The sequence below is a fragment of the Larus michahellis genome, chromosome 6 (assembly GCF_964199755.1).
Source record: "Larus michahellis chromosome 6, bLarMic1.1, whole genome shotgun sequence".
In the NCBI taxonomy this organism is placed as follows: domain Eukaryota; kingdom Metazoa; phylum Chordata; class Aves; order Charadriiformes; family Laridae; genus Larus; species Larus michahellis.
This window is the reverse complement of record NC_133901.1, coordinates 73,586,195-73,613,964: the sequence shown is the minus strand read 5'-3', so window position 1 is coordinate 73,613,964 and position 27,770 is coordinate 73,586,195. Positions and strand designations below refer to the sequence as shown.

Genomic DNA, 27,770 nt, shown 5'->3' with positions numbered 1-27,770 from the left:
TTTACTGACAGAGTGGTCAGGCACTGGAACAGCCTGCCCAGGGAGGGGGCTGAGTCACCATCCCTAGAGGTGTTTAAGAAACGTCTAGATGTGGCACTTCAGGGCATGCTCTAGTGGCAGAGACTGTAGGGTGTTTGGTTGGACTTGATGATCTCAAGGGTCCTCTCCAACCATGAAGATTCTATGATTCTGTGATCTGGATCTAAACACGGAGGCAGTGATACGTCTATTTCTGTATTCCTGGAGCCTGACGTAAGGCGCCTCAGGCTGCTGACTAATAGTGGGTTTCATTAAGCCTTAGTTCTGCCCTTGTGCTGCTGTTTTTCCCTCTCAGGCATTCCACAAGTGCTCTTACAGCAGCGTTAGTGCTGCCTTCAGTTTCCGGTGGGTCCTTAATCTCTGTCTGACTTTGTGGTGTTGCATCACCCACATTGACACATGAAACTTAACTGAATTCCCATAATAATTGGGGTGCAACCTAACCTAGACATTTTTAAGTCTGTTCTTCTAGTGTTTGTCACTCACCAAATACAGATTAGTGGAGAATTTTGTTCCTTTTTAAATTTTAGGCATGCTGAATATTATTGTAGAAGCTAAAAACTGCCCTCCCCCCAAATTGTGTTTGCAACTTCTGCTTTTACCCTTTTTTGCAGAATAAAAGATGAACAGTCTTTCGACTCTCTGTATTTCTCGTATTTGTTCTCTTCCTATAGTTCTTTCCCTTATGAGGGTTTAGCTGCGGATAGATCCACCTGGTCTGCTGTTCCAGTGCTAAAGGCCACCCAAATATTTACTTTTGTACAGCTCATAAACAGCCATACCTCGGGAGCACTTCTTGGGAAATCCTACACCATTGTATAGACCTGGGGGGGGGCGTTTCACCCCCAAGTGCCACTCAGCTGCTCCTGGAGGAGGGCACCGCGACTCCTCGCCGTGTGGTCTCGACGCCTGAAGGCGGTGGCAGGTAGGAGGATGGTGCCATTCCCAGCATCGCTCACGCTCCGAGGCAGGGAGTCGCGTTCCCAACAACAGGAATAAGGAATGGTTGGGCCTGGAGCATTGGAAAACTGCAACACCATTTATTTATTCAGTTTAAATATGGCTCGAGTGGTAATTTATTCCGATGCGGCAATGAAAGCAGCAGTTGCCATACTGGTTTCTGTTGTCCCGTGTGCTCCGGACCCTGCTCCCTGCCAGGACAGCGGCGTGTGCCGGGGCTCTGGCAGTGGAGCTGAGTGGGAGAGGCATCACCAGGAGCTGCCGGGCTCCCGATGTGGCAGTACCGGGGCTTTGCCTCCGCACGGAGAACGTTAGTAAATAACTGTGGGACTCTTCTGACTCGCCTGGGTTTGCTTCTCATGTCCCAAGTCCGAACCTCCTCAGGCTTGGGAAAACTAACAAGATTGTTGATGTTCAGGGGCAGAGAAAAGTGCCCCACGACATGTCGCTCACAGACTGAATCTGCCCTAGTGCATCCACGGCTTGTCACCGGCAGGGCCACGGAGAGGCTGGGGTGGGCAGGGACCCCAGCGCCCGACCTGCCTGACTCTCGTCCTTGGCATAAGGAGGAAAACCTTCAGTTTTCCCCCCATCCTCTGTAAGGCAGCATGTGAAAGTAATGTTCCGCCTCCAACATCCTTTACTGATACAAAAGTGAGAAAGTACGTAAAGACCATCATCACCGTAGTGAAAGAGGAAGGACACCCGCCTTTCAGCCAAACAGCTTTACCTTGCCGGAGTTCAAGTGCCGCGGCCACGGACACTGAGAAGGAGACAGGGCAGTGGCCGGGGCAGAGGGCTCCCGAGCAGGACCGCGCTCCGCAGGCGCCCACGGATCCTGCAGCACACGGAGGGCACCTCGGTCGCAGCTTCCACCCACTCTGTTGAGATCACTCACAATTAATTACACCTCGCTTTATGTCACTGTCTGCTGGTGATGGTCCAGGCGCGTTTTCTCACTGCTAAAGTGTCGTCTCTAACATTACAAGGTTTTAGAGATGTATATGAAGGAGTGATATGGAAAGCTATAAATACACGGAGCAGATTAGAGAAAGCAGGATACAAGCAGGTGACCACCGATTGCTCTCCTGCAGAGCTATCTCCCAGAGGACAATATCAACCCTTGAGACAATTTGAGAACTATACCATTTCTTCCAGCTCTTGTACAGAGTAAAAAGAAAAGCTGAGTTCTTTCAGATGATTCTCCTGAAACAGCAGACAAAGGGCGGTTCAGGGATATTAAGAAACACCCAACTCTGTGGTATCAATCCTTCGTTTTCATGTAAAACGGTAACAAAACCCCCAAAAGATGACAGCATCATGGGATTAGTGTGGAAAAAAGTAACAGGAGAAAGCACAGTTTGTTGAGTGTGAATATACCCATAAAATGGCTGTTGCAATATATGCAATTGTGTATGTTGTTTTGAAAAGTTGTATTTATTATATTGCCAATTTATGCCTGGTTGAACAAACTTTTCCCTAAAAACAAAGAAAAAACCAGAAAACCACAGGGGACCTGTGAGCTGTGTGGTGGCACACTGAGAGAATTAACGACTTATGCTAAGCAATTTCATAATGAAAATTTTTAAAAACCTCATCCCAGAAGGCCATCATTTTTCAGCATAAGAAGGATTACCCATCCTCTGGTCATTTAGAATTATTAAATTGCGTTTGGATGTCTGCGGAGGACTGTCAGGATTTTTTATTTTTATTTTTTAAACAAATCCTGCCCCGGAGGTAGGACCAGCGCAGAGGCGGACGGCGCTGGAGGCACAGGGGGTGCACGGGGGGCTGCTCCCTGCCGGGATGACCCCGCTGCTGAGCGCGTTACAAAGCGTGGGACGTGCCGGGCGATGCCACCGAGCTGCGAACCGGAGCTGTGAACCGGAGCAGTGGCCGGGGCCGGTGCCGCAGAGGGGTCCCATGGCCCCGGGAGGGTCTGGCCCGTTCCGCAAGCCCTGCGGGGGAGCATGGGGGGCTGTGCCCCTGCGGGCACTGCAGGGGGCCACCGGGGACACGGCTTGGCTGCTGCTGGTCGGTACGGGACCCGTGGGGCTGCCGCAGCCCCTTCCCAAGGTATTTGCACAGTGAGCTGCGTACAAGGTAATTGCAGCCTTCCCGGTTTCATTAGCAAACAGTTCACACACAGATCTCACTTAGGGAACCGGTTCATTTATAATTTAAGCCACTTAATGTTTCTCAGAATTTTATTTCTTTTAAACAAGAAATATGATGTAATTTGGGTGTGTGTCCGTGCGATTAGGCCAATTCTGCTGTCTCCGTTAGGGCTCCTAACCCTTCGCTGCCCAAGACGAACTCTCAGGTACCCCAGCATAACAAATCCTCTTCTACACCCAGATTTTTCTAGAAAATTGTTTTTCCTCAAATCTGTTAAGCAAACCTCAAGCACCGGATTGTGAAGCACTGGGTGGGACATCGTGGTCAGGATGTGCACCCTCCTTGCGTTTGGAAAACAGCTGGAAGGAGGCCGGCTCCGGGATGTGCTTCCCCACAGCTCCTGCAGAGGCAAAAGCCGGAGAGAGACAGGCCGTCTGGGCCCCTTACAGAAGTGGGCTGGCGAAGTGCAAATGTTCCTTAGGGGCCTGGTCTTCTCCCTCCCTTCGCCATCTGCCCAGGGGCTGGTAAAAATTATAAATGTCACCTGTAGTTCATAATGGGGATTGTATTCAGGATATATTCCATCGATTACTCAGCTACCTGCATTTACACCCGTTTTGTCGTGGGGCTGGGACGGAGAAGGAGCTGAAAACAGAACTTTTCTTTAACTGAATAACACAAGAAGTAATAGTGTCAATATCATTGCTGCAAAAAGTCTATTACCTAATCACCTAACATTAAAGAAATAGATTAATATAGTGCCTGTTCTCTCAGGACCATAGATATTTTTATGGGGTATGGCATTATAATAAAAATTCCCTAGACTTCAGCTTAATCTAGAAAACTCATTAAATAGATTCAATACACTATGGAATTCTATATAGAAATATTATTGTTAAATGTGTACCATATTTCTCTGCCTTCTTTGCCCAATAATTTTTGTTTGTAGCATATTTTACAGTGTGGATGAGATAGAAAGAAGACTCAGAACTGATGCAGGCTTTAAAGACCATTGACCTCTGTGCTTTACTACGTGGGAAGATGGGAGGAAAGGGGTCATAATTTATAAACTACTTCCCCGCTGAAGATGAGCTTAGCATGAACAGAAAACCAGGTCTAAGCTATAACTTGGTGAGGTTTCAGATTCTCAGCCAAAGTTGTGTTACAAAAGACAAACTAAACGCTAACATCTGATGCTGGTGACTCACCAGCACCGGGGTAATCCCCGTTCTCGGAGCCATCAGAGTCACCGAGAAGCTGCTCTGTGGGAAGGCCCAAGGACGTTCCCCCGCTGGTTGCTGCCGGCCCACCCAGGGGCTCTCTCCGGGGCTCTTTCTGCCCCGGGGCAACCCCAGCGCCTCCCTGCCCGGCCCCAGCAGAAATCAGCGTGGCCTCCCATCCACCTCCAAGGGCTCCCAAACCAGGCATGCGGCTCAGCTCTCGCCCTTCCCCGTCCTCCCCACACTGCTGCCACCACTGTGCACCCACGCACGGGCAGCACCCGCTCAGGGACGAGGGGAGGTGACAGCCCAGCCCTGCAGAGGGGACCGAGGGAAGGGAAACCGCTGTGAAAACATTCTCAACCCTTTGGTGTCTCCAGGTCTGTGCAGCAGCAGCGGTCGATGCAGTCTGTAGCTAAGGAGCTTCGCTCGGCTCTTCGCTAGGCTGACGCAGACCATTACTCAGCAGGGTAAGAGTCGTCCCTGCTTGGTAGCCCTCGCTCTTCTGCCGTGGACAGAGAGACATCCACCACTGTACGCATGGCTGCTTCTACCTGAGCTGCTACAATGCAACCTACCTGAGCATGGAGCCATCAGCCCGCGAGGAACTTCAGCTGGGGATGAACCCTATGGCATAGCTCACCTGGGTGGCAGCAGCACGGCCCATCCATCCGGCGTGCTCCGCAGGTGATGGGAAGCTGCTGTCAGGCCAAGCTCGGGATCGCCTTTCTTCTTGCAAGGCCCTCTACTGCTTAGAGCCACACAACCGGCAGATCAATGCACATGAGGTGAAGATCACCATTGGTAGCTATGCTCCTCTGGCAGAGAAGGCGGTAATATGTGTAAAACTTTAAATTAAGAGCAGAAGGCATAACTGTGTGGACTAGCTTGAGAATCAGGAAGAAATTCCTACAGGATCCGGGGCTCATCATGAATCTCACTGTCTTTCTGCACTAAGTGCATTTCTAAAGTGGAGTCTTGCTCACTTGGGTATTATTGTATCCCATATGGATGTTAAAATACTGCACACAAGAAGAAAATGCTTTATAACGTGTATTTTTTCCCGTAGAAAGCAAATGAAATGACAGCAGTTAATCACCTCACCAACTGCAGTTAAGCACCAACAAGGAACCAGTCCTGAAATACGAGTGTCCATGTAGTGACAACTCTTAAAAAGATGCTTTGATTCCCCTTTTTTTAAAACTACTGATGAAAACTTATTTCTTTTTCATTAGTCCAGCTTAAAGGCATTGTATATAGTAAGATTCAGTAAACTAGAGGTGCATTTGCACTGCGATTGTTTTCAGGCTCTACCTCAAAGTATTGGAATTACTGAAATACTGTAAGTTTATACGTTCAGGTTGTGGAGGCTTTTTGGGTTTGCACCCACGCAGAATTTTTCTGAAGGAAAATTAAGACGTCCTGCAAGGCAGCATCCTTGTTTTCAAGCAACATATGGAAATAATAGTTTCAAAAATGCGTTAGAATAAACTCTCCTGCTAGCAGATAAACAACAGTGCATTGAATGAAATGACCGCACGGCTCCCTCACTCCCTTGGACACCACTTGTGTTTAAAAATAAGACATTTGGTTAGCATGCCTCCGTACCACTAGTGAAAGTAAAAAACCTCCTCGTTTCAGAGAAGCTGGCTCCCCGCGCGAGCAGGGAGGAGGGAGGGAGGGCGAGCAGGCGCCCGGGGCGCAGCCAGAGGGGAAGGAGAGGGACGAAAGGCTGAGGCTCCTCCTTCCCAACCAAGTAATGGAAAAACGATGTCAGAATTCCAGCATCTGAATAAATATGTGCCCTATGACCTTAATCCCCTAGGAACCAAAAACATCTAGAGTCAGATAAAAATAGTAAGCCCTTTACATTGCTGAGGGAGAACAGCACTGCTTGCATGCAGCTAATTAGCTAAATCCTGTTAATAGCACGGGGGCTGGGCAGCCATGAGGAAGTGAGTCTCTGGGAGACAGTGGAGCCGAACGTGCAGCAGAGGACGAAGCGGAGGATGGACGCGCATGGCGAGGCGCTCACACGCATCGGACCGTGTGAAGCAGGCAAATGGCACGGCAGCACCCAGCCAAGCTGACGGGTTGTGGTCAGGTTTCCCCGGGCAGGGGGATCCTCCCCGTCCGTGGCACTGCGACACACGCTTTGAGGGAGACCCACCAGCGCGACTCCTGGTTGACTGCAGCTGCTGGTTTAGCCTCAAAAACCTCCTCTCAACAAGATTACAGACCTTGCTGATGCTGGCTGGTGTGGGAAACCTCAGCCTGGCAGAAAGGATCCCTTTAAAAAAAAAAAAAAAAAAAATTACAGTGATCCTGACAGCAAATGTCAATGAACTGTTCAGGTTCAGTTGTATCATTTTATTTAAAGTACTACAGCGTAACTGTGTGCCAAAGATTAACTATTTATTCAAGCCATACTGCAGACAATAGACTGCTTCAAACAGCATTCACAAGTGTTTGCTCTAATTCTGAATGACTTTCATTAGTCAGCACTGGGTTTCTTTATTATTCCCTATTTGCAAACATTCACACCAGCCAATTCTTACATGGTGAGTGTTCTCCTCACCCTATACCTGCGGACGTATGCAAAGGTTAACATTTGTGCACAGCCAGGAGTCCTGTGTAGATTCAGTATTTTAGATTTTTCCAGCCAAAGAAAAACTGCCTTGTCAGAGAGCAGAAACTATCCCAGTTCATCCCAGTGGCCCACCGAGCTTCACTGGAGAGAATTCTGGAGCCAACCCAGATGTTGAATGTTTGCTCCAAATGCAATAAGGTGGCTAACACCGCTGCTGGGCAGGTTGCCCTGCGCTCACACTCGGTGATTGAACGATCGTGGCTTTCCTCAGGCGGGGACACCTGCGGGCAGTGCGGCCGGGCTGGGACTCGCTGCCCGTCCTCCACAGCGCAGGGCACGGCCGCAGAGCCCACCGGCAGCGTCTCTGTGGCACCGCAGCGGCGGCAGCGCAGACTTGTCACTGCCATTTATGGTGTCCTGAGGCAGAGCAGCTACTCCAAAAGTGCTTCTGGTGTCTTCATCTCTCAGCGTAATGCAGTGGGGTTTGCCATAGACATTTCCCTCCAGCAATTTAGGCTTGAATTTTAGCTAAAGTATTTCCATATTAATGTTCCAGGGTGAGAAATTAGTTTGTCGTAGATTTCACTTCGCATGCATTTACATCATATTTCTGCAAAACCACCGCAGATACTTGATTCGGAAATGACCCAACGAGCCATTAGAACAATTTGCTTGCTATCGGGAGGAAAGGCTACTGTGTTCAGCGTGTGCTTTGAAACGCTGGGAGTGCCCACTTTCTGCAAAATCATACGGAATTTTGCCTGGAGCTCCAAACTGGAGCTTTGATGGCAGCAGCCTTGCTCCAGAGACTGCACAGGGAAATACTACGGTGCAATATGCTGCAGCTCACGTCCAGAGCACCTGGCACGTTGTATAGCATTGTTCAGCCACAAAAAATGCCAGTGTGCACTGCATGCTGTGCGTGACGTATTGCTTTGCAACTGGAAGGCAGAAGTGTGAGGTATGGATCCCACAGCCGTTTGGGGTGCCTGGACGGAGTGACATTTTTGGAAAATGCCGAGTTCCCTCAGGAAACGCTGCTTTTGCCCTTGCCACAGTGTGCCATGGCCATGGGGCTCCCCACCAGGGTCCAGGGGCAATTGCTCCATGGCAGCACGACACCAAGAAGCCAGTACCCTTGTTTTGTGGTTTGTTTTTCAACACTTGTTTAACATTTTTTTTTTTTAAACAATCATATTTGAAAGCATCACTTATCTCTCTGGCACAAAAAAAGAAACATGTATTTAACCAATGTTTTATATAGTGCACCAAACCCCATGACTGGCTGGTAGTTACAAAACCAGAGAATTTTCTCAGATTACTGTATTTCACACTGTGACCAAGATTGAAGAAATGCATTTTCACTCTGTAAAAACGGCTGCCTAAGAGCATAGTTAATTTCATGCCATCTCAAGCTCTAAAAGCCGGGTAATTCTTATCCTTAGAGTAATACAAGAACTGAGCTGTTAATAGCAACAGACTTGGAGGCTGAAGGAGGTGGCTGGCTTACCTCTGTGCTGTGGGTGAAGCCCCCGGCTGGGAGGGGCCATGTTGCGGTGCGGGTCACAGCCCCCCAGCTCACGGGAGCACCAGCACGTGCCGAGGTCTCTGTGCCGACCCCCGCTGACCCCGCCGGGCTCACGCCGAGGGAGATGCTCCCGTGCAGCTGGAGGTCAGCAAACCCCACTCATGCACCCGTCTGCTGCTGCCTGTGCTGGTTTCCTGTCTTAAGGTGAGGGAAAAGTTTGAAACATTATTTAAAAAATAAATAAATATATATATATGGGGTTTTCTTCCCCTTCGTGTTTCCCTGACAAGTATACAAACACAAGGCACGGTTCAAAACCCTGCAAAACTGATGAGGAATTATTTAATTTGGACTAAGGGCACTGTTTGTCAGGAGTTATGGGGGCTTTTGCTGCTGTTGGCTGTAGAAATGAACCTCTGGGTGACCTGGCCCGTCCCCCAGCAGCTCTGGAGCTCGGGCAGCAGCCTCGGGGCTGCCGGGGCCGTGGGCAGCACAAACCCAACCATCCGGAGAGGGCAATCCCCGTTAACTCACTCATCCCTTGGCGCCGCTGCCACATGCCTCTGACACTCACAATGCCTCTGTCCCACGGCTTGCTCACACTTGTGAGGATGAGGAGGAGCGAGGTGGCATCGCCTTCCAGGGCTACGTGATAATTTGCTGTTGAGGCACACTGCGGGGTTTCCACGGCCCACAGCTGTCTAACCAATTTTAGCACTGCTTTACCTCCCTCCTACTTTTCTTTTGTCACTTTGCATGAAGAGCATCACTAAAACAGCAAGGAAGAGTCACCCTTTGCCTCACAGTTCTGTATGTTAAAAGCAACATCCAAGCAGTCAGCCCCTCATGAAAACGTCCCTCTCGCAGGCTAGCGAGAGGAAAGTCAGAGCCCTTGAGCTGAACTCCCTCTGCACCCAGACCCAACAAGGTGCAAGGGCTCTCAAAGTGGTGCAAAGTAAACAGACATGACTCCAGAGTGTTTCCACTGCTCCTCAACACCTGGGTGCACACTCTTCCCTTGGAATTTGCGCAGACACACCACCTCCACGTCAGTGCCAAGATGCCCCGTGTTTGCTCTGAGGTGAGCGCACACATGGGAGGTTAGTGCAGAGGCGTACCTCCTCTGTGCGTCAGGAATGTTTCTCGGGGTACATAGAAAACTGGGCCAAGAGCACTTCAGCCTGGGCATGCCCTCAACCCACCCAGGAGCACACCAGTTACCTGCTGCAAGAGGTGGCACCAGCTTCATTCACCTCCCAGCCCTCCCAGTTCACCTAGTGGTTCCCTGGAGCTTCACCTACCTGATGCGACCTTCACCTGAGGACCTCTGCTCCGGCTTTCCTGCCTGCTTTGTGTTTGCTTTGTTTTCTTGTCCTATCCCTTCTCCCTCTCTCCCACACTCACATAAGTAATCTCTCACTACCCATCTCCTCAGGGCCCCCTCTGCACCTGGGTGTCCTACAGCTGCTCCTTAATTAGCACCTGGATGAACTCCTTTGCCACATCGGTCTGCTCCATGTCTCCCCCCGAGTGGGGAAGCCTCCTGCACCTGTGGGATGACAGCGGGTGTAATGGTGGTACCAGTGAGCAGCCTGTTCTTTTCACGGAACCACGGAATTTCAGAGTTGGAAGGGACCTCTAGAGACCATCTGGTCCCACTCCCCTGCTAAAGCAGGATCGCCCAGAGCACATCCCTCAGGGCTGCGTCCAGGCGGGGCTTGAAAGTCTCCAGAGAAGGGACTCCACAACCTCCCTGGGCAGCCTGGTCCAGGGCTCTGTCACCCTCACCATAAAGAAGTTTTTTCTCATATTTGTTCGGAACTTCCTATGTTCCAGCTTGTGCCCATTACTCCTCGTCCTGTTACTGGAAACCACTGAAGAGAGTCTGGCTCCATCCTCCCTAAACCCACCCTTTAGATACTTGTAAACATTAATCAGGTCTCCCCTCGGCCTTCTCTTCTCCAGCCTAAAGAGTCCCAGCTCTTTCAGCCTTTCCTCATAGGGGAGATGCTCGAGTCCCTCAGTCATCTTTGTTGCCCTATGCTGCACTCTCTCCAGTAGTTCCCTGTCCCTCTTGAACTCCTTCAGCAACTGAATTGAACCCAACCTGAATGTCACAGCAATATATTCACATTTTAGCAAGCGACTACCAGAGCTGAGAATGACCATCCCATGTCAGCTCCCGGTCAAGTAGACAGTGCGTGTCAGGTACAACACTTCCTATGGAGACTTTCCATATAGATATATTGATAGAGAGCAAGGGAACATGCCAAAGTGAAAACATTTCTCTTACTGAGTTTCAAGTCCTCTAAAGAGTTAACTTTTTCTTCCTCTGCTCTCCCACTATGGAGCAGGTTTATATAGAGCTTTTCCCTAGCAGCAGGCATAGTAACTGGGAATCACGTTGTCAGTAAGACAAGTCCCAAAACAAAGTGTGTGATCCTTATTCACAAATACAGTCTGGCCAAAACCATGCAATAAATGCTAAGCATAGTTGTTTGGTGAGGTGCAAGTGCAAAAAGCAACTCCCTGCCAACAGGATTTTTCACTTTAGACTTCAAACACTACAGCAGCAATAAAATTAACAAATATAAAACCTCATAAATTGCTTTTAGAAGTTTATTCATCCTGTGAAGTAGGAGCTGTGCACAATATTTGCTCGCAAAGTATCTGGAGGAGAAGACGGGCAGCAGCCTAGCTCGCTCCAGCACTGATGGCTCCCCGAGCGCAGGTGGGGAGACTGCCTGGGAGGGGGGTGGGCAGGAGCACGGAGGGCAGGCACCGCTCCTTCCTTCCCCCTGCTCTGAGACACGAAAGCAGCCAACTAGGAAGAACAAGAAATGGAGTCACTCTGAGGCAAGATGCAGGTTATTTTCAGTGAATACCTCCTTACTCCTCCCCCCACAAGAAGCTATCAGAAGAGACATCTCACCATGAGTTTATTTGCAGAGATGTATTTCAATTCCTTTATGAAACATTTTTGCTTATTGCCCTTCTTGTAGCTGAAATTGTGGTTTCATTTTTAAAGAAACACCTGTATTTTTCTTCTTCAGTAGCTATCAAAAGATAGATAACCAGATGAAAAATATTCTCATGATTCTCTTTTTTCTTTTTCCAAGAAGTCTAGTAGATGAAAGTTAATCTGAGAATAGTATCTAACACCTTACATCTATCTTCATGTAAAAAGTCTCCAAGACACTGTTTTTGTGGGCTAAGTGGCGTGTTAGCAGCTGTGGCATCAGCCTTAAACATGGACTACTTGTACCTACCGTGTCACTGGTGAGTCCCACGGAGAAGCACAGCAATGGGTAAGATTAAGTGCCAACTGCCTTTTGCTAAATACAACAATCAAAAGAAAAGTCGTTACAAGGACACAGTTCCCTTCAATGAAATACAGACAATCACTAGAAATAACTTTTTAACCCCAATGCTACAGTCAGCTCCCTGGGGCTCCCAGGGGTGCCGGGCTCCCAGCCTTGCCCGCCCCATGTCGCCCCCACTTTCCCTTGCGAGGCAGTTGCCGAAAGGCTGCTGCCTCTGGGACCCGATGGGAGCCGTTTGACTTCTGAAAGCTCAGCGCCCACCACGCTTTGGTCCCATCTTGGGGACCGAAGAATAAACAATGGATGGGCATCTGCTACCTTTTTTCCCTGACACGTGTGACTTTTTGGCCTCATTTTAACTAATTTGGTTTTCTTCCTTCAGGAGCTGTTTGAAACCAAGGAAAGGACGGGAGGTAGAGACCACCTACCGGCTCTCATTCTCCTCTTATGTAAGCCTGTTAAAAACAGTAATAGCCCCATTAAAGTGAATAGATTTGTATCAGAATAAAAACAGTGTGAGCAGCAAGAGAATTGGCTGCTTTGGGTATAAATTCATGAAAGTCATTTAAAGGCTCTCTGGGAGCATAATTAGAAACATGAAGTCCTGGGATGTCTTCCTTCCTTTTTAATCCAAAAACTGCTTTTAAGAGCTGCTGTCAGCTTGAAAAATGGTTATTAAAAAAGAAACAACTCCAAACAGTTTGGGGAACAATGCAGCCTACTCAGTTTTTCTGCAAACTGTAGAGTTTGGACTTTTTTTTCTTTTTTTTTTCCTTTTTTTTTTTCCCCCCCTTTTTTTTTTTCCCTGTGCATGACTGCTGGGCAAAAGATCCATTTAATCAATAGGGAACAAGACACAGACTGACTCTGGAACACAAAGGGGTGTCTAAAGAGTGAAAGGGAAATAGCCCTTTAATCTCTCTCACGGTAGTTTTGTTCAAGAAAAAAGATACTTTTGCTTTTTGCAGCAATGCTAACTGCAAAATTTTCAGGTGGAGGTATGCTTTTAAAGTTTGCACGATCCCTTTAAGCACTGGCAATACTTCAGAGTATATGAGAGAGCCTGGCAAGAGCTTGTTCCCGTTACATTATCTAGGGACAATAAATCAAGCATGGAGGGGAAACCTAATTCATCCAAGACATTCTTTTCAAAGGCTTCTCTGCCTTGATAAATAATATTTCCCTTTGGGAAGAGCAGTAGGGAAGGAAGTACAAAGAGCAGCTACTGGTCATGTGCTAAGTCACTGGCGGGTGCTCAGACAGCAGAGCGATGGACACACTGAAAGCTACCAAAACTGACTGATATTTGCCCATGGCTGAAAGCCAACTTCTCCTTCCCCTTCTGCCATAGAGCTTGCACAGTGGTATGTAAGTGGACTTGACCTCCTTTTGGTGCGCTCTCCAAGGGTAATGCACATCATCTCTGTTTCTATCCTAGAAAGGATGTTTTAGAGAAAAGCTCTAAGTTGGAGGATTTTTTTTACTCTTTAATTCCGAGGTTTCTCAGGATCCTGGAGATGGTGTGTTTGGCTTTCAGAGACCTGGTACATGACAGAAATACCGCATTCATGGAGTTTAGAATTCAGCAATGGTATTGGCAAAGTAAGACCATTGTGTCCTCCTGCACATGGCATAAAACCTAAAGCTATGTGCTTCAAACTCCGTCAGTGATTATTTATGAATTCAGTCAAGTTTTGGTGGTCTGTACAATGAGCATGGAGCATGGCCACAGCATCATCACATAGGAACAGCTCTTGGCTTGTGACCTCTTAGGAATTCCTGTGGCCCATAAGCAGTAACCAAGATGTAAATCATGTTTTATGCCAGCCATAATAGACAATATAGAATGGGAAAAATACAAAAAGAGAAGAGGGGAAAGCATGTTGGAACTGGAAGCAATTATTGCTCTTACCGTGAGGAACCATAATAAACCGGCTGGTCCCTAGTTTGCAGAAATAAAGTGTGGCCCAAGGCACTTGGAAGTATTTTCTGTGGCTGTTAGTTACCTCTGCCATGCTGCATCTTCTCAGCATGATCATCCATTCACATTCTTCTTGGAAAACGACTACAGAATTTATGTATGACTCTTTGAAGATTTATGGATACAAGCAGTGCCTCTTTCCCTGGTACAACAGTCCCTCTGGCATTTGAGTAACATGAAGTCTTTGGGGACAGTAGTGTTTGTTTCAGTCCCATCAAAGGCTGGCCTGCAAGAAATGAAGAAATAAAAACACAAAACACCAATGCAGTCATCTCCTTCATCCAAAAGCAACGGAGATGTAAGGTAGCAGTCTCAACTGGAGATGCAGGGGTCCCACGACACCCAGTGCAGGGGTGGGACAGTGGGACTGCCTGCCGCGGCTGCTCACACCACGTCAGGGTATAAGAGACATGAAGGCAGTGTGTGCCCACAATTCACCACCGAGGCAATGAGGGAACAGCCTGGAAAGATGGTGGGAATTCATTCTGGGTTCCCTTGCGATAAAATCGGCTTCACCGTCTCACAGCCATGGCAGGGAGCACAGTGGAGAGTGGGCAGAGAGAGGTGCAAGCACTGCAGGTTTTTAACAGCAGTGACTCGAGTGGGTGCACTGGTGAATATGGGCTTTAAAAATTAGTTTAATGTTTTTCAAATGTTTGATGATGCACAATGTGTGCCAGAGATGTGCAGTGGCGTCAGGAGCAAAGCTGAGAGGCTTTGTAGCCTCTCCCTGGGATGCAGAGGAAATGTCAAGCTGTCCTTAGCTTGGAAGTGAAAAGGTTACACTGAATTAGGAAATCAGCACTGACTGAATGACTTTTTCTCCCCCTTAAGTCCAACAAAATGTCAAGAGCCTGTCCAGCCTGCAGCACAAGGAGGGAGGCCCGGGGGAGCCTGGCTCCTGGGCGTGCTGGAGGTGGGGTTGGGACTGCGGGAGAGCCCAAGGGGCCCTGGGGGCACAGGGCTGGGATGCAGACCCCCCTTGTGCTGGCAGCTCCCCGCCGCAGCAGAGCGAGGAGCTGAGCACGAGCACCCCTGTGTCGTGAGCAGGAGCCGCCTGCCCTCCCAGGAGGAGCGGGTGGAAACCCCGTGCTTTGATGTCTGTCTCCAGCTGATAAATAGGGTAGCGTGACTGAAGGAAACAACTAGTCGGAGAGGAAAGCCAAAGGAAATAATGACTCATGAGTTGGCAGCTGAGAAAGTGCCATCCCAGCCCTTCGTTTCCCTGCAGAACTGGTCGTAGCGGTGTGAACATGAGCTCCTTTTCCCTGGTTCCTCCCACCTCCTGGGGAGCTGCAGCCTGGTGCGAGAGGCACCACCAGAAAGCTGGGAGGGCTCTTCTCCCCTGAGGAGGAGATGGTTGGCTGGAACATAGGCATGATGCCACTCTGAAGTTCTCCACTCTCCAAGCATATTACAGACTGTTACTGTTTGCTATGATCTATGGTGATTTCAGCTTTGATTGATAGGATTTATACTAAGACAGAAATTAATACCAGCCTCTCTGGTTACCTGGACAGTGTGATCTGGTGTCATCTTTGTGAAACTGCCTGATTTAGGACTAGCACCAGACTACATTCCGATATAAGGTCTAACAAAATACTTTTTCCTGAACATACTAATACACCACAGACCTTGTTGATGTCAGGAAACAGATGCAGGATAAACTGTCCCAAAGACAGAGTGTGAAGTGAAACCCCCTCCAAAACCATGCCTGTCTTGCCACGGTGGCAGCAGCATCACTCTGCAAAGAGTCTCAAACTGCACCAAAGCCGATTCGTATCACAAGTGTCACTGCTCTTTAACACGGACAATCTTCAGTGCCAAATATTTTTAAATTCAGAAAAAGATATTCTTAGTGTAACTATAATTTTTTTTTAATTTTTCTATAATTGAGGTGAATTAAGTGTAATTGGAAGCATCTGCTCCTATTTTGGCACCCGATATAGCGTGGTATTCTGCATCTCCTGGAAGACACTCTCCTTCTTCAACTCCCACTAGATCCAGCTAAAAATAGATAATCTAAGTCACATTCTCTCAGGCAAAAGTGCTCTTCAGCTCTCAGGATTTGCCCCTCCATGCTAAACTGCGGCTACCGGCTTCCTTGCCCTGGCAGGATCGGGGGGAGGCACCAGAGGGTGCAGGGGAGAAGCCCCAGGTTGTCCAAGCGGGACGTGCTGTCACCAGTGCCTCACCTGGGGAGCGGTTGTGGTGGATGATTGGCAAAGCCGTGACACCAGGGAAAGGTGGGTGGCCCTGGCACGGGGCAGCGGCGTGTCCCGACAGCACCCCAAACTCCTCCAGTGCCACAACTATTGCTGTGACTGCAGCCAGGCCGGTGGCCGGCTGGGGGCCTGGAACAGCCTCCCCAAGCGCCCGGAGGAACCTCACCTCCTGCTTAGCAAGGCCCAGCTTGGTCTGGTTTCATCTTTGTCCCTGCTGCACGGAGGAGCCACCTCTCCCACCACGAGCATCAGCCCGGGGATGCATCACCTCTGCCACCGGCTGGGGAGCTCCTCCGGCCCCATGCACAGAGGTTGTGTCCCTCATGTGGGTAACAACATATTTACTCCTAGTTACCCATCCTTGGGGCAAATATTCCAGTGCCAGTTTTTTTCCTCATTTTTGAACTAAGTATAGGCTGAACAAGCCTGGAAAATCTCAGCGAGAGAAAACAGAGGAAACTTGAACAAAAGGATTTGCATAGATGGCTTGGCACAACTGCAGAACATTGTGCGAGCATTTGCTTTTTAGCCAGAAAGCATTTATTATGAGGTCAGTACATGTACCAACTACTAGCATTTTGCCAGGGAGAGCTTTCTTCATGCCACTTTGCCTTTTGTTTACCCATCAATTCAGCTGCTGCATGCAGGAGCCCTCCCGAGCCTCTGCCACACAGCCCTTCCCTGGGCCGGCGCACCATGAGCCCTGCACCCTGCCCCGTCCAGCCTGGCCTTGAACCCCTCCAGGGATGGGGCAGCCACAGCTGCTCTGGGCAACCTGGGCCAGGGGCTCACCCCCCTCACAGCAAACAATTTCTGCCCCAGATCTCATCTCAATCTCCCCTCTTGCAGTGTAAAACCCTTCCCCCTCATCCCATGGCTCCCCTCCCTGCTCCAGAGTCCCTCCCCAGCTTTCCTGGAGCCCCTTGAGGGCCTGGAAGGGGCTGGAAGGTCTCCCCGGAGCCTTCTCTTCTCCAGGCTGAACCCCCCCAGCTCTCTCAGCCTGTCCCCACAGCAGAGGGGCTCCAGCCCTCCCAGCATCTCCGGGGCCTCCTCTGGCCCCGCTCCAACAGCTCCGTGTCCTTCCTGTGCTGAGGAATACTAAACAATACACTATATTTATGCAATATGCTTCATCAAGCCTTATTCTGTTTAAAAATAATCACAACAGAAACAACACCTTAACTTTAATATTATATGTAATTTTGCTTGAGACAACATTTTCCTGGGAAGGCTTACAACCTTCAGAGCATGACTTTTAATTGACTTTACCTTCCCAGATAGGAAATATCACTAGGAGTGAGTCAAGATTAAGAATACATGGAGAAATAAATATGAATAACCTGGTAAGTACGTTGCAGTTACATTAGAACAATGATTGGAAACTCAGAAAATCCAATTAAACCTAAAAACTAAAAAGAAATTTGAAGCTATGAAGAAAGTCAGGGCATTTACTCAGATTTCTTTGTCTTATCCCACACTCATGCCAGCGGTCCTCAAAAGTAAGATTCACAAATAAATTTCTTTCAGAAAGTGCTCCAGGGTTTGAAACAGTTAAACCACAAAATACCCAAGTCACGAAATGGCAATGTCTGAAGATCTAAAAAATGACGATAGCCCACATATTAAGGGCATTTTTTTCTTCCTAGTGTGAACGCAACAGCCTTAACATTTTGTCTTCCTCTCTCTGCTAAGCCCATCCCTCCCCTGTCCGGGCAGGCCGGCGGGTGGGACAGGGACATGCTGGCCAGGCCCAGGGGGTGTGGGAGCCCGGCCAAAGGGCTGGGGGGCCGAGGGGCCGAGGGGGCCGAGGGGCCGGGGGTCTGAGGGGGCTAAGGGGTTGAGGGGCCGAGAGATCCAAGGGGCCGAGGGGCCACAGCTCCCTGGCTGCTGGGCTGGGCAGTTGGAGCCACCTCCTGCAGGGACCTGTCACTGCTCCCTCCCTGCCTCCAGGCCCCTGGGGAGCACACGCAGTATTTCCTACAGGCTGTATTTAGAAATCAGAGGGAAATCAGGCTGGGAAACTTCTGGTTAAGGCTTTTGAATAAACAGAGGGATGTGAGATGGGGGGTGATACTGTTTTAACATTTTCCCCCTGTGAGAAGCAGCAATTCTGCCCCCATATGACGCCGCACACCCCGCAGCCCTGTGCGCCCCGTCCCACCCCAGTGCTGCAGTGAGGGCAGAGCTGCCCCCAGCCCCACGCACCCAGCCCCGACATGCCCCTGGGGCCTGGAGGCCGTGTCCATCCCTGCTTTGCATGGTGCCGCCGGCTCTGCCGGGAGCGCAGGGTCCGTTGGGGACCTGTCCCCACCCTCACGCCATGAGCCATGCTGGTGCTGAGGCCGCAGGCCAGCCCGGCCACCCGCCTCCTCCACCAGCTCCAGATAAATTCCCTGTCCCTCCGCTTGCCTCACCCAAGGCCACCACAGGCGCCCGGTGCAGGAGCTGCCGGACACTGTCCATCCCTCCCACGCCACCACGGGCACGTTGCACCACGGCTGGGGCTCTGCCTTCCGGCTCCTGCTGCGGCTGCCACCAGGGCAGAGAGGGGCAAAGAGCAACCTCCCCTCCTCCTCTGACGTGGGCCAAGGAGACGCAGGCCCTGGGCTGTGCCAGCAGTGCCGCAAGCCTTTTGGGTGCCCATGCAGGAGTGCAGGGCACTGCCCTCCTGTCCTTGGCAGCAACGTGCTGTGTACTTGGGGTAAGAGCCGCACAAAGGGGCCCCACAGATGCAAGCACAGCTCTGCAGAGAGGGGCAGTTTTCCAAAATTATTTCTCTCATGGCATTGGCTGTCCATGGGGGAAAGCCTGCTCCCCAACGCCCCTCCGAAATGGCTGTGGAGATCACCAAACGCTCCTGCGTGCAGAGACACAGTTCTCTCTTGACTCACATCCATCTTGCATTCATAAGGGCTATAAATACATCTTGTATTCTATACAAATAAGGCATGCACTGAAAATATTTATGCATTGGATCCACTCACACAGTCCTCTGGATTCCAGCCTTGACAACAGTAAAAACTATCATTATCCCATCACATGGTTGGGAGAAAATTCTAGTGTGAAGGTTAGTTTATCTTTCAGGGAGTTTGAGGAAATTGCACTTCTGCAAAGACTGCAGTTCTGGCAGCTAAACCTGTCCCTTTAAGGAAATGTCCTCTAAAAGAAGGCAAGGTTTATTGGGTTTTATGCTGTTGCGCTTTTAGACTGCTCAAAACTCTCCCAGGAATCCTTTTAATATTCCCATCAAATTGAAATATGAGTTATGTAATTATAATTAGAGCACCATACTCTTGATAACATCCACTTCATTTCTTTACAGACTGTTTACTTCCCGACTTGTACCTAGAAGAAATCTTAAAAAACCCAAACAAACAGTTCCCCTCTCCCCCTTTAAAGCACAAAACAAACCAAACAGCTAATTGCTCAAAACTTATTAAAGCAGCTCTTACAATAGCTGTGTTTCCATAGAGCTGCTTCTGCAGTAACCGTGACCTGATGAGAAGGTTTGTCACGGGACATTTCCCACGTTAAGTGTCAGTGACACCTTTGTGGCAAGAGGAACTAAAAACCGTAAGGAAATGTGGCATTATTATCTCTTTCTGTAAAAGCAGGACACTTGAAATTTGGCAAGGGGTGGATGTAGCAGCCCCCTCCTACCTCAGCTGCCTTCCCCGGGCAAGTCACAAACGTCTTAAAAATTAAAAAACCCTATTCCTGCTCTCCACCAGTATCCATGAACTCATTTAGCAGTGATTCGCGGGGCAGCCCTGGCTCCTGCGCTGGCCATGCCCCGGCCATGGGCTCTAATTAACGTCCCAGCACACACTGCTGTACACCGTGGCTGCCAGCACTAGGGAGAGAAGCATTAACTCACGACCATAAAGCAGTCTAAAAGCACAGAAGTCAAAGGGTGTTTTAAAACAAACACTGGAAAAACGGGTAGCGTTGTGAATTGTCAGCAGCTTTGCATGGTCTTTGAGAACCTGGTTCGATTGATGCTGGGTTACCGTGAGCCATGCTCGTGCCACCTCATCCTGTAACGGCTGGCGGCTCCTCGAGAAGAGGGGCTTGTGGTGCTGAGGTGTCTCCAAGTGTCTTGGATAACACAGTGAAAGACATGAAATGCACGCCTAGGCAGTCTGTTCTTTTCTGTTTCAGTTTCATTTTGAAAGCAGAAATTACACAGGTAAAGCTTTTTATGCTGAGGTTTGACATCTGTTAGAGCCCAATAAAAGCATCACCAAGTAATTTCCCTTGCTTCCCTTTGATTTTAGCACTCTTGGTGCTAGTTTGTGCTGCCACCTTTAATTATTAAGCAGCAAAATCCATGGTGTAATCCTCAGAATTTAAACTCTGCAGACTACTGGGAAGCACAGATTTGATTTTATTCTAGAGGAGTTCACATATGTATTCATCCTTCACAGAGGAGAGATGATTTGACTGAGTATGATGAACCCTTTGGACACCATCTCAAAATTTCAGCATCTCATGCATTGAGGACAATTTTAGCCCAGATCTGTGTTTGGGCTGGCTACCGTCCCTCCTCTGTGAATGCCCCCTTCGGGCGGTGCTGGCTGCTGAAGGCCGGTGAAGGTCAGGCTGTTACGCGTTCCTACACAGGCGTGCTTGCTTCAGCTCGCCTCTCACCTGGTTTTGCTGTCCTGGCTTTGCCTGTCTGGTCGGGATGGCAGAAGCGTCTCTCCTCCGAGCTGGCAGCTGATCCTCGGCTGACCCGCAGGGAGCCAGCCCCACGCCCTTGGCTGAAGGGGTGGGAGACACCGCTGCAGTCCACGGGGCACGCGCCAGCCCAGGCTGCGGGAGTGGGTGTGAGACAGGTCGAAAACAATCTGTACGTGCCGTTAAAAGAAAACATGGGTTTATGGCTCAGGAATGCCTGCAGCCTTCCAGCAGGCAGGGGGAGAGGGTGCTCGCAGCCAGGCACCCGGCTGCCACAGATGGAGCAGAAACCTTTCTTTTTTGGCACATCCAGTTGTTGGATCCCGCAGCAATGCACTGTACATCGTCCAGACTCGTCCTGCTAGCTTAGCGCTGCTTGAGCAAAATGGAGCCTCCTGCCCCTTCCCTCGTGCACACCGCCAGGCTGGGGCAGGTTTGCCTGGTTCCCCCGGTGCCGGGGGCTATCCCTCGCCCAAAGCCCCCTTGGCACCAAAGGATGCTGAACTCTGCTGAACTCATCCTCTGTGAAGGGTCCCCTGGGCTTCGCTGCCCGCTGGCCAGTGGCCTTATTACAGTTTTAGAATTAAAATATTTAACTACACTAATTACTCTGAGGTTTTAAAATAATGTTTGTCCTGAACACTTTTTCCCTGACTTCACACAAGTTCAGAAGGCTTGTACGTATCTCTGCCAATAGCCACAATATTCAATCAAAACAACCTCTCGTGTAAACAAAATACGAACTAAATGTAACCGGCCAATATAAACCTGTATGGTTATGAAGCTTGCTGTGGCTGAGCTGGGACCTGCGCGGTGCCGGGGCCCTTGTCTCGGTCCCCATCTCCTGCCCTTTTCCGACCGCCAGGAACAGCACGATAAATGTATTCTTAACCTTTGCGAGGGAAGCGAGAGCACAGAGACTGGTATTTGCATTTCAAAGCTGGAACCCATACCGTCCTCAGAGAAAGGATAAAATAAAGCAGAAGTACGACAATTCAGCACAAAAATGTTTTTGAAATTATGTGATATCAAATGAAAAGATCGTTGATATTCCACTAGCTTGCTTGAATCTGAATAATATTATTATGGGTAATATTAATAAAGCTCAGATGGTGTCTGTCACCCAAAGTTAACAGCCTCCTGCTCAAAGTGCTTCAGAAAAGCAAGACAGTTTTCTGCCGGCTGCAGAAAGTGGGTGAAACCCTGGGCAGGGTGGCAGGAGGTGCCCGTGGCCCCACCGCTGGTGTTATGGCACCAAAACCTGGGTTTGTGCAGCTGGGACAGGGCCCGGACACAGGGATTCCTCATCCACCTCTGCTGCTGCTCCCAGATCCGCTACAGCATCCCCCAGGCATCCCGAAATGGGCAAATCCCAAGCATGACCATCTTGGAAGGGGATGCTGTAGGGCCGGTACCAAACCCGTGCAGATTGGTGCAGATTACCACGGCGTCTGCTGCCTGCTCGGTGTCGGCAAAGCCCACCCTCAGCCCCTGCCCACGCGTGGGTGCCTGGCGAGCCCCGCTCTGAGGTGGGGATCTTGGCTGCTGAAGAGCCATGCCCAACACGTGGCCGTGCGACCGAGGCCACGCAACCACTGTGGGCTGGCAGAGATCATGGGAAAGCTGTGCTGGTGGGACCAGAGGGAGGGGACGGGCTCCATCAGCGGATGCTGCGGGGAGAGAACAGGGACACCCTGCCTTTCTTTCCAGGGCTTACAGGCTGGCTGGCAGCACAGAACCGATTTCCTGAAAAATCCCAAAAAGGAGACTGACACTTGACATTAGAATCTAATAATGTTAGAAAAGCAAGGGAACAAATAGTTTAACAAGGAGCCATTTCTGGTGGTTACTAGATAGGATTTAAAAAAAAATTGTTTCATCTTGACTTGACCTAAATGGAGTGGAAAATTACCATGACTACATTTATCTGAAATCATAAAGTGCGTTCTGATTAGACCATGATAAAAAGGATGGTATAAATTGATCCAAAGATAAAGAAAGGGCAGGGAAAATGAGACAAGATTAAGAAAAGAAGCAGATGCTAAAAAGGAAGGATAATACAGCAAGTCTCTGAAGCTGTAATAAAAATAGCCATAGGAACGGGAACGTAAATAGTTCAGTGCTTCACTTTCTTCTCGGTGGGCTGAGGTTTGGCCGCGATACCTGGGAGTCCAAATTATCACTGTGTTAATCCCAAGCCCTTCCGCAGACCGCTAAACACGAAGTAGGTCTAGACCAGGCGGTGCCCCTGGCCCGAGGACCGAGCTCGGGCTGATGAGCGCAGGCTGGGGCTGAGCCGCCGTCCGTCCGGAGCCGTCTGTGTCCTCCCAGCAGGACCTCCTGCCTCCCCTCCTCGGTGAAACCTGCTCTCGGTTAATATGCTTCAGGCTATATCAAATTACATTGAAATTTGTCAAAAGATTACAAAACTAGTACAATGGATCTGGGGAAAAAAAAAAAGCAAACCAAAAAGAGCAATTGGCTGAACCTCACTTCCTAGAGATACGGCTCTTGCCCTGGCAGAAACTGTGATGGTCATGGAAACAATTTTTTCTCTGATAAAAATTGTCTTTCCATTTCCTAGAAACAAATAAAAAAAAGTGAAATAAAAAAAAAATTTTTTTTGAACCCCGATTGGGCTGTGTAACAGGCTGCCTGAGGACTCGCTGTTTGCAGCACCACTACGATACTGAACAGGGAGGAAAACCACAAGCCGTGAGGTCACAGGAGGCTTATGAGAAACGTGAATAACAGCCTGTGCTGGAGGGGCTCCCCGCAGCACCCTGACCCGCCACTGCAGACCCCAGGGGAGCCCCAGGGAGCCCCTCCTCGCAATGGGGCTCCAGCCGCCGCAGCAGCACCCGGGCATCCCGCTGATGGGCATACGGGTAAACTTAAATCAGCAATAACAATGTGCTCCGTGAGACACACGCCCCATCGTTCTTGGAGGCTCCACCCCATCGGAGGAATAAGGAAATGATGCTTGCAATAATTCGCTTTTAAGATCATCTGTCTCAGAAAACACATTTTTGATAGTCTGGAAATGCCGCTGCTGTTCTACTTGTTAAACGTGGATCAAAAATGGATAATGGACTGACACAGCTCTTCTTTTTAGCTGTTTTTTTTCTCTTCAGCCTAATGACTGGATTGTCCAGCCTCTCTCTAGAGCAGGAAAGCAGTTTATTTATCTAATCCCGTATGACTCTGATCTCAATCAGGTTTATCTAAGTGCAGCACTGGACTCCTCAACGCCCTGTGAACACATGCCTGCACTGCACTCTCTCCCAGACCTTCCTTGGGTGGCCAAGTGTGGCTGGTTAATTTAGATAAGGCTCAGCAAACAGCGTATTTGGAAAACTGTCTACTCTTTCCATTTGGTATAAACTTCCTTTTCCACCCTCTGTTTATGTTAACATAGACATGTATAAATCCTTCCACCAGAGATTTCCTTCAAGGAGAACATCAAGGCATGGAGCAAGAGGAAGCCCCATTCCCGCCAGGCAGTTTGGATGTTGTCAGCAAGGAGGCGCTCCTTGGTGTCCCCCCTACAGCCCCATGGGAGGCTCTGGTATCTGTCTCCTCATCCAGATAGATAAGGAGACGTATAGACCTACTGTTGACAAACAGAGAAGGACTAGTGGAAGATGTGGTGGTCGGAGGTCATCTTGGGTTTAGTGATCATGAAATGGTCAAGTTTTCAATTCGTAGCGATGTAAGGAGGGGGGTTAGCAAAACCTCCACCTTGGACTTCTGGAGGGCGGACTTTGGCTTGTTCAGGACACTGATTGAGAGAGTCCCTTGGGAGACAGTCCTGAAGGGCAAAGGGGTCCAGGAAGGCTGGACGCTCTTCAAGAAGGAAATCTTAAAGGCCCAGGAGCAGGCTGTCCCCAAGTGTCGCAAGTCTAAAGGGCGGGGAAAATGGCCAGTCTGGATGAATAAGGAAATTCTGATGGAATTTAGGAATAAAAGGAGGGCTTACCACCTTTGGAAGAGGGGACAGGCAACTCAGGAGGAGTACAGAGATCTCGTTAGGTTATACAGAGAGAAAATTAGGAAGGCAAAAACCCAGCTGGAGCTCAACTTGGCCACTAACGTTAAGGACAACAAAAAAAAGCTTTTATAAATACATCAACAAAAAGAAAGCCAGGGAGAATCTCCATCCCTTACTGGATGCAGGGGGGAAAGTTGCAACCAATGATGAGGAGAAGGCTGAGATACTGAATGCCTTCTTTGCCTCCATCTTCAATAGTCAGACCAGCTATCCCCAGGGTGCTCAGCCTCCTGAGCTGGAAGATAAGGATGGAGAGCAGAACAACCCACCCATAATCCAGGAGGAAGTAGTCAATGATCTGCTTCTGCACCTAGACGCACATAAGTCTATGGGGCCAGATGGGATTCACCCAAGAGTACTCAGGGGGCTGGCGGGAAAGCTCACCAAGCCTCTCTCCATTGTGTATCAACAGTCTTGGTCAAGAGGGGAGGTACCACATGACTGGAGGGTGGCTAATGTGACGCCCATCTACAAGAAGGGTAGGAAGTAGGATCCAGGAAACTACAGGCCCGTCAGCCTGACCTCGGTACCAGGAAAGATCATGGAGAGGATCATCTTGAGTGAGCTCTCACAGCAAGTGCAGGACAGCCAAGGGCTCAGGGCCAGCCAGCATGGCTCTAGGAAAGGGAGGTCCTGCTTAACCAACCTGATCTCTTTCTATGACCATGTGACCTGCCTTCTGGATGCGGGGAAGGCTGTGGACGTTGTCTATCTGGACTTTGGTAAGGCCTTTGACACCTTCCCCCGCAGCATTCTCCTGGAGAAGCTGGCGAATCATGGCATAGACAAGTGTACTCTTCGCTGGGTTAAAAACTGGCTGGATGGCCGTGCCCAGAGAGTTGTGATTAATGGGGTGAAATCCTCTTGGCAGCCGGTCACCAGTGGTGTCCCTCAGGGCTCAGTTTTGGGGCCAGTTTTGTTTAATATCTTTATCAACGATCTGGATGAGGGGATTGAATGCACCCTCAGTAAGTTTGCAGATGACACCAAACTGGGTGGGAGTGTTGATCTGCTGGAGGGTAGGAAGGCTCTACAGAGGGACCTGGACAGGCTGGATCGATGGGCCAAGGCCAACTGTAGGAGGTTTAATAAGGCCAAGTGCCGGGTCCTGCATTTCGGTCACAACAACCCCAAGCAACGCTACAGGCTTGGGGCTGAGTGGCTGGAAAGCTGCCCGGCAGAAAAGGACCTGCGGGTGCTGGTGGAGCCAGCTTAACATGAGCCAGCAGTGTGCCCAGGTGGCCAAGAAGGCCAACAGCATTCTGGCTTGTATCAGGAACAGCGTGGCCAGCAGGAGCAGGGAAGTGATGGTGCCTCTGTACTCGGTGCTGGTGAGGCCTCACCTCGAGCGCTGTGTTCAGTTCTGGGCCCCGCTGTACAAGAGGGACATTGAGGTGCTGGAGCGTGTCCAGAGGAGAGCGACCAGGCTGGTGAGGGGTCTGGAGACCAGGGCATCTGAGGAGAGGCTGAGGGAGCTGGGCATGTTCAGCTTGGAGAAGAGGAGGCTGAGGGGAGACCTCATTGCCCTCTACAACTCCCTGAAAGGAGGGTGCAGAGAGGTGGGGGTTGGGCTCTTCTCCCAGGGGAATAATGACAGGAGCAGAGGAAATGGTCTGAAGCTGCGGCAGGGGAGGTTTAGGTTAGATATTAGGAGGAATTACTTTACTGACAGAGTGGTCAGGCACTGGAACAGCCTGCCCAGGGAGGGGGCTGAGTCACCATCCCTAGAGGTGTTTAAGAAACGTCTAGATGTGGCACTTCAGGGCATGCCCTAGTGGCAGAGACTGTACGTTGTTTGGTTGGACTTGATGATCTCAAAGGTCCTTTCCAACCATGAAGATTTTATGATTCTATGGTTCTATGATTCTATCACGGCCAGCCGTTTCCCTACAAGATCCCAGGAATGACTTGGGGCTTTTCCTCTGTTTGAGAAAAAGCCTGGTACTGACATCTGTCTCCATGCTGCCCTGGCTGGTGCTGCAAGTCCATGGCAGCTTTGTAGTTCTCTCACTGGAGAACTTTCTGCAATGTCATTAGCCAGTCATAGATAACTTAATTTCCCCAGATTTGGTATTGTTTTAGTGAATGTCTGGCTAGTCAGCTCTTCCTCCGGGTGTCTGCTGTCTCCTCTCTCCAGCTGGGGGTGTTTTGTCATTGAAAGGGGGATGCAGTGCAATGTCCAGCAGCAGCTGCCTCTGTGGCCAGGCTGACCCAGAGCTCCACGCCGGGGCTCCCTGCAGGAGGGGGGGACCCAAAGCCAGGATCTCCCCCAAGTTGGAGCTCCCAGAGACCGTGGGCTCCCCCAGATTGGAGCTCCCCGAGGCTGGGGGCTCCCTGTGGCCAGCTGGGGAGCTGCTCTGCAGGCTGGGAGGAGCAGCATGGCACGGCCAACCCACAGAGGTCTGACCCATGGAAAGGGCCTCGGTTATCTGTGATGCTGCTAACATGGGACCGATCGTACACGATGAAACCCAGAACAAACTTAGCGGTGAGTAACAAAAGATACCTAATAAAATTAATAACATGTACGCCAAATGAACAGCAGCAGCAAGAAGAACGGCTGAGCTCAGTGTGCTGGTAAATACAGAAAGACAGAGGGCAGCCCTGACAGGTAGGCACGCAGGAGAAAAGGCTGCTCAGCCGCAAGTCAGAGTGACCTCCGAAAATAATTTATAAAAAGAATTCTTCAAACAAGAGTGTTATTGCTGTGACTATATTAAACGACGCTGTAATGCTGCAACTTTATTTTATTCTTCAGTAACGGCAAAGCCACCAAAACATTCAGGGCTAAGACTGATCCCTTCAATCACTGTTGTGTAAAGTTACTCTCGTAGTACAGTCTTAGACACAGAATGCACAGCAGAAGGTTTTTGTAGTTGCAAAGGGCGTTTCTCCTATATCAAGTCTTTATCTCCCATATTCAGCAGCCAGAGAGGGCTCTGAGGGCTGCAGGACTCTGCAAGATAAAAGTAAGCTCGATAGCCTGGTAGCATAGCAGCAAACTTTATAAGCAGATGTGTACAAACCTGCTGCTGACCGTGCCGTAACAAATGTT

At 49.7% G+C, this 27,770-nt stretch overlaps 1 long non-coding RNA gene across 1 annotated transcript; it reads right to left on the bottom strand.

Moving 5' to 3' along the window:
* Window positions 1-5,442: 5,442 nt before the first annotated feature.
* Window positions 5,443-9,842, bottom strand: LOC141745173 (uncharacterized). The gene is made up of 3 exons (XR_012587692.1): window positions 9,757-9,842; window positions 8,438-8,653; window positions 5,443-6,627 (listed from the first exon to the last, which is right to left on the bottom strand). It is a non-coding gene; the product is annotated as an uncharacterized LOC141745173 (long non-coding RNA).
* Between the last annotated feature and the right edge of the window lie 17,928 nt (window positions 9,843-27,770).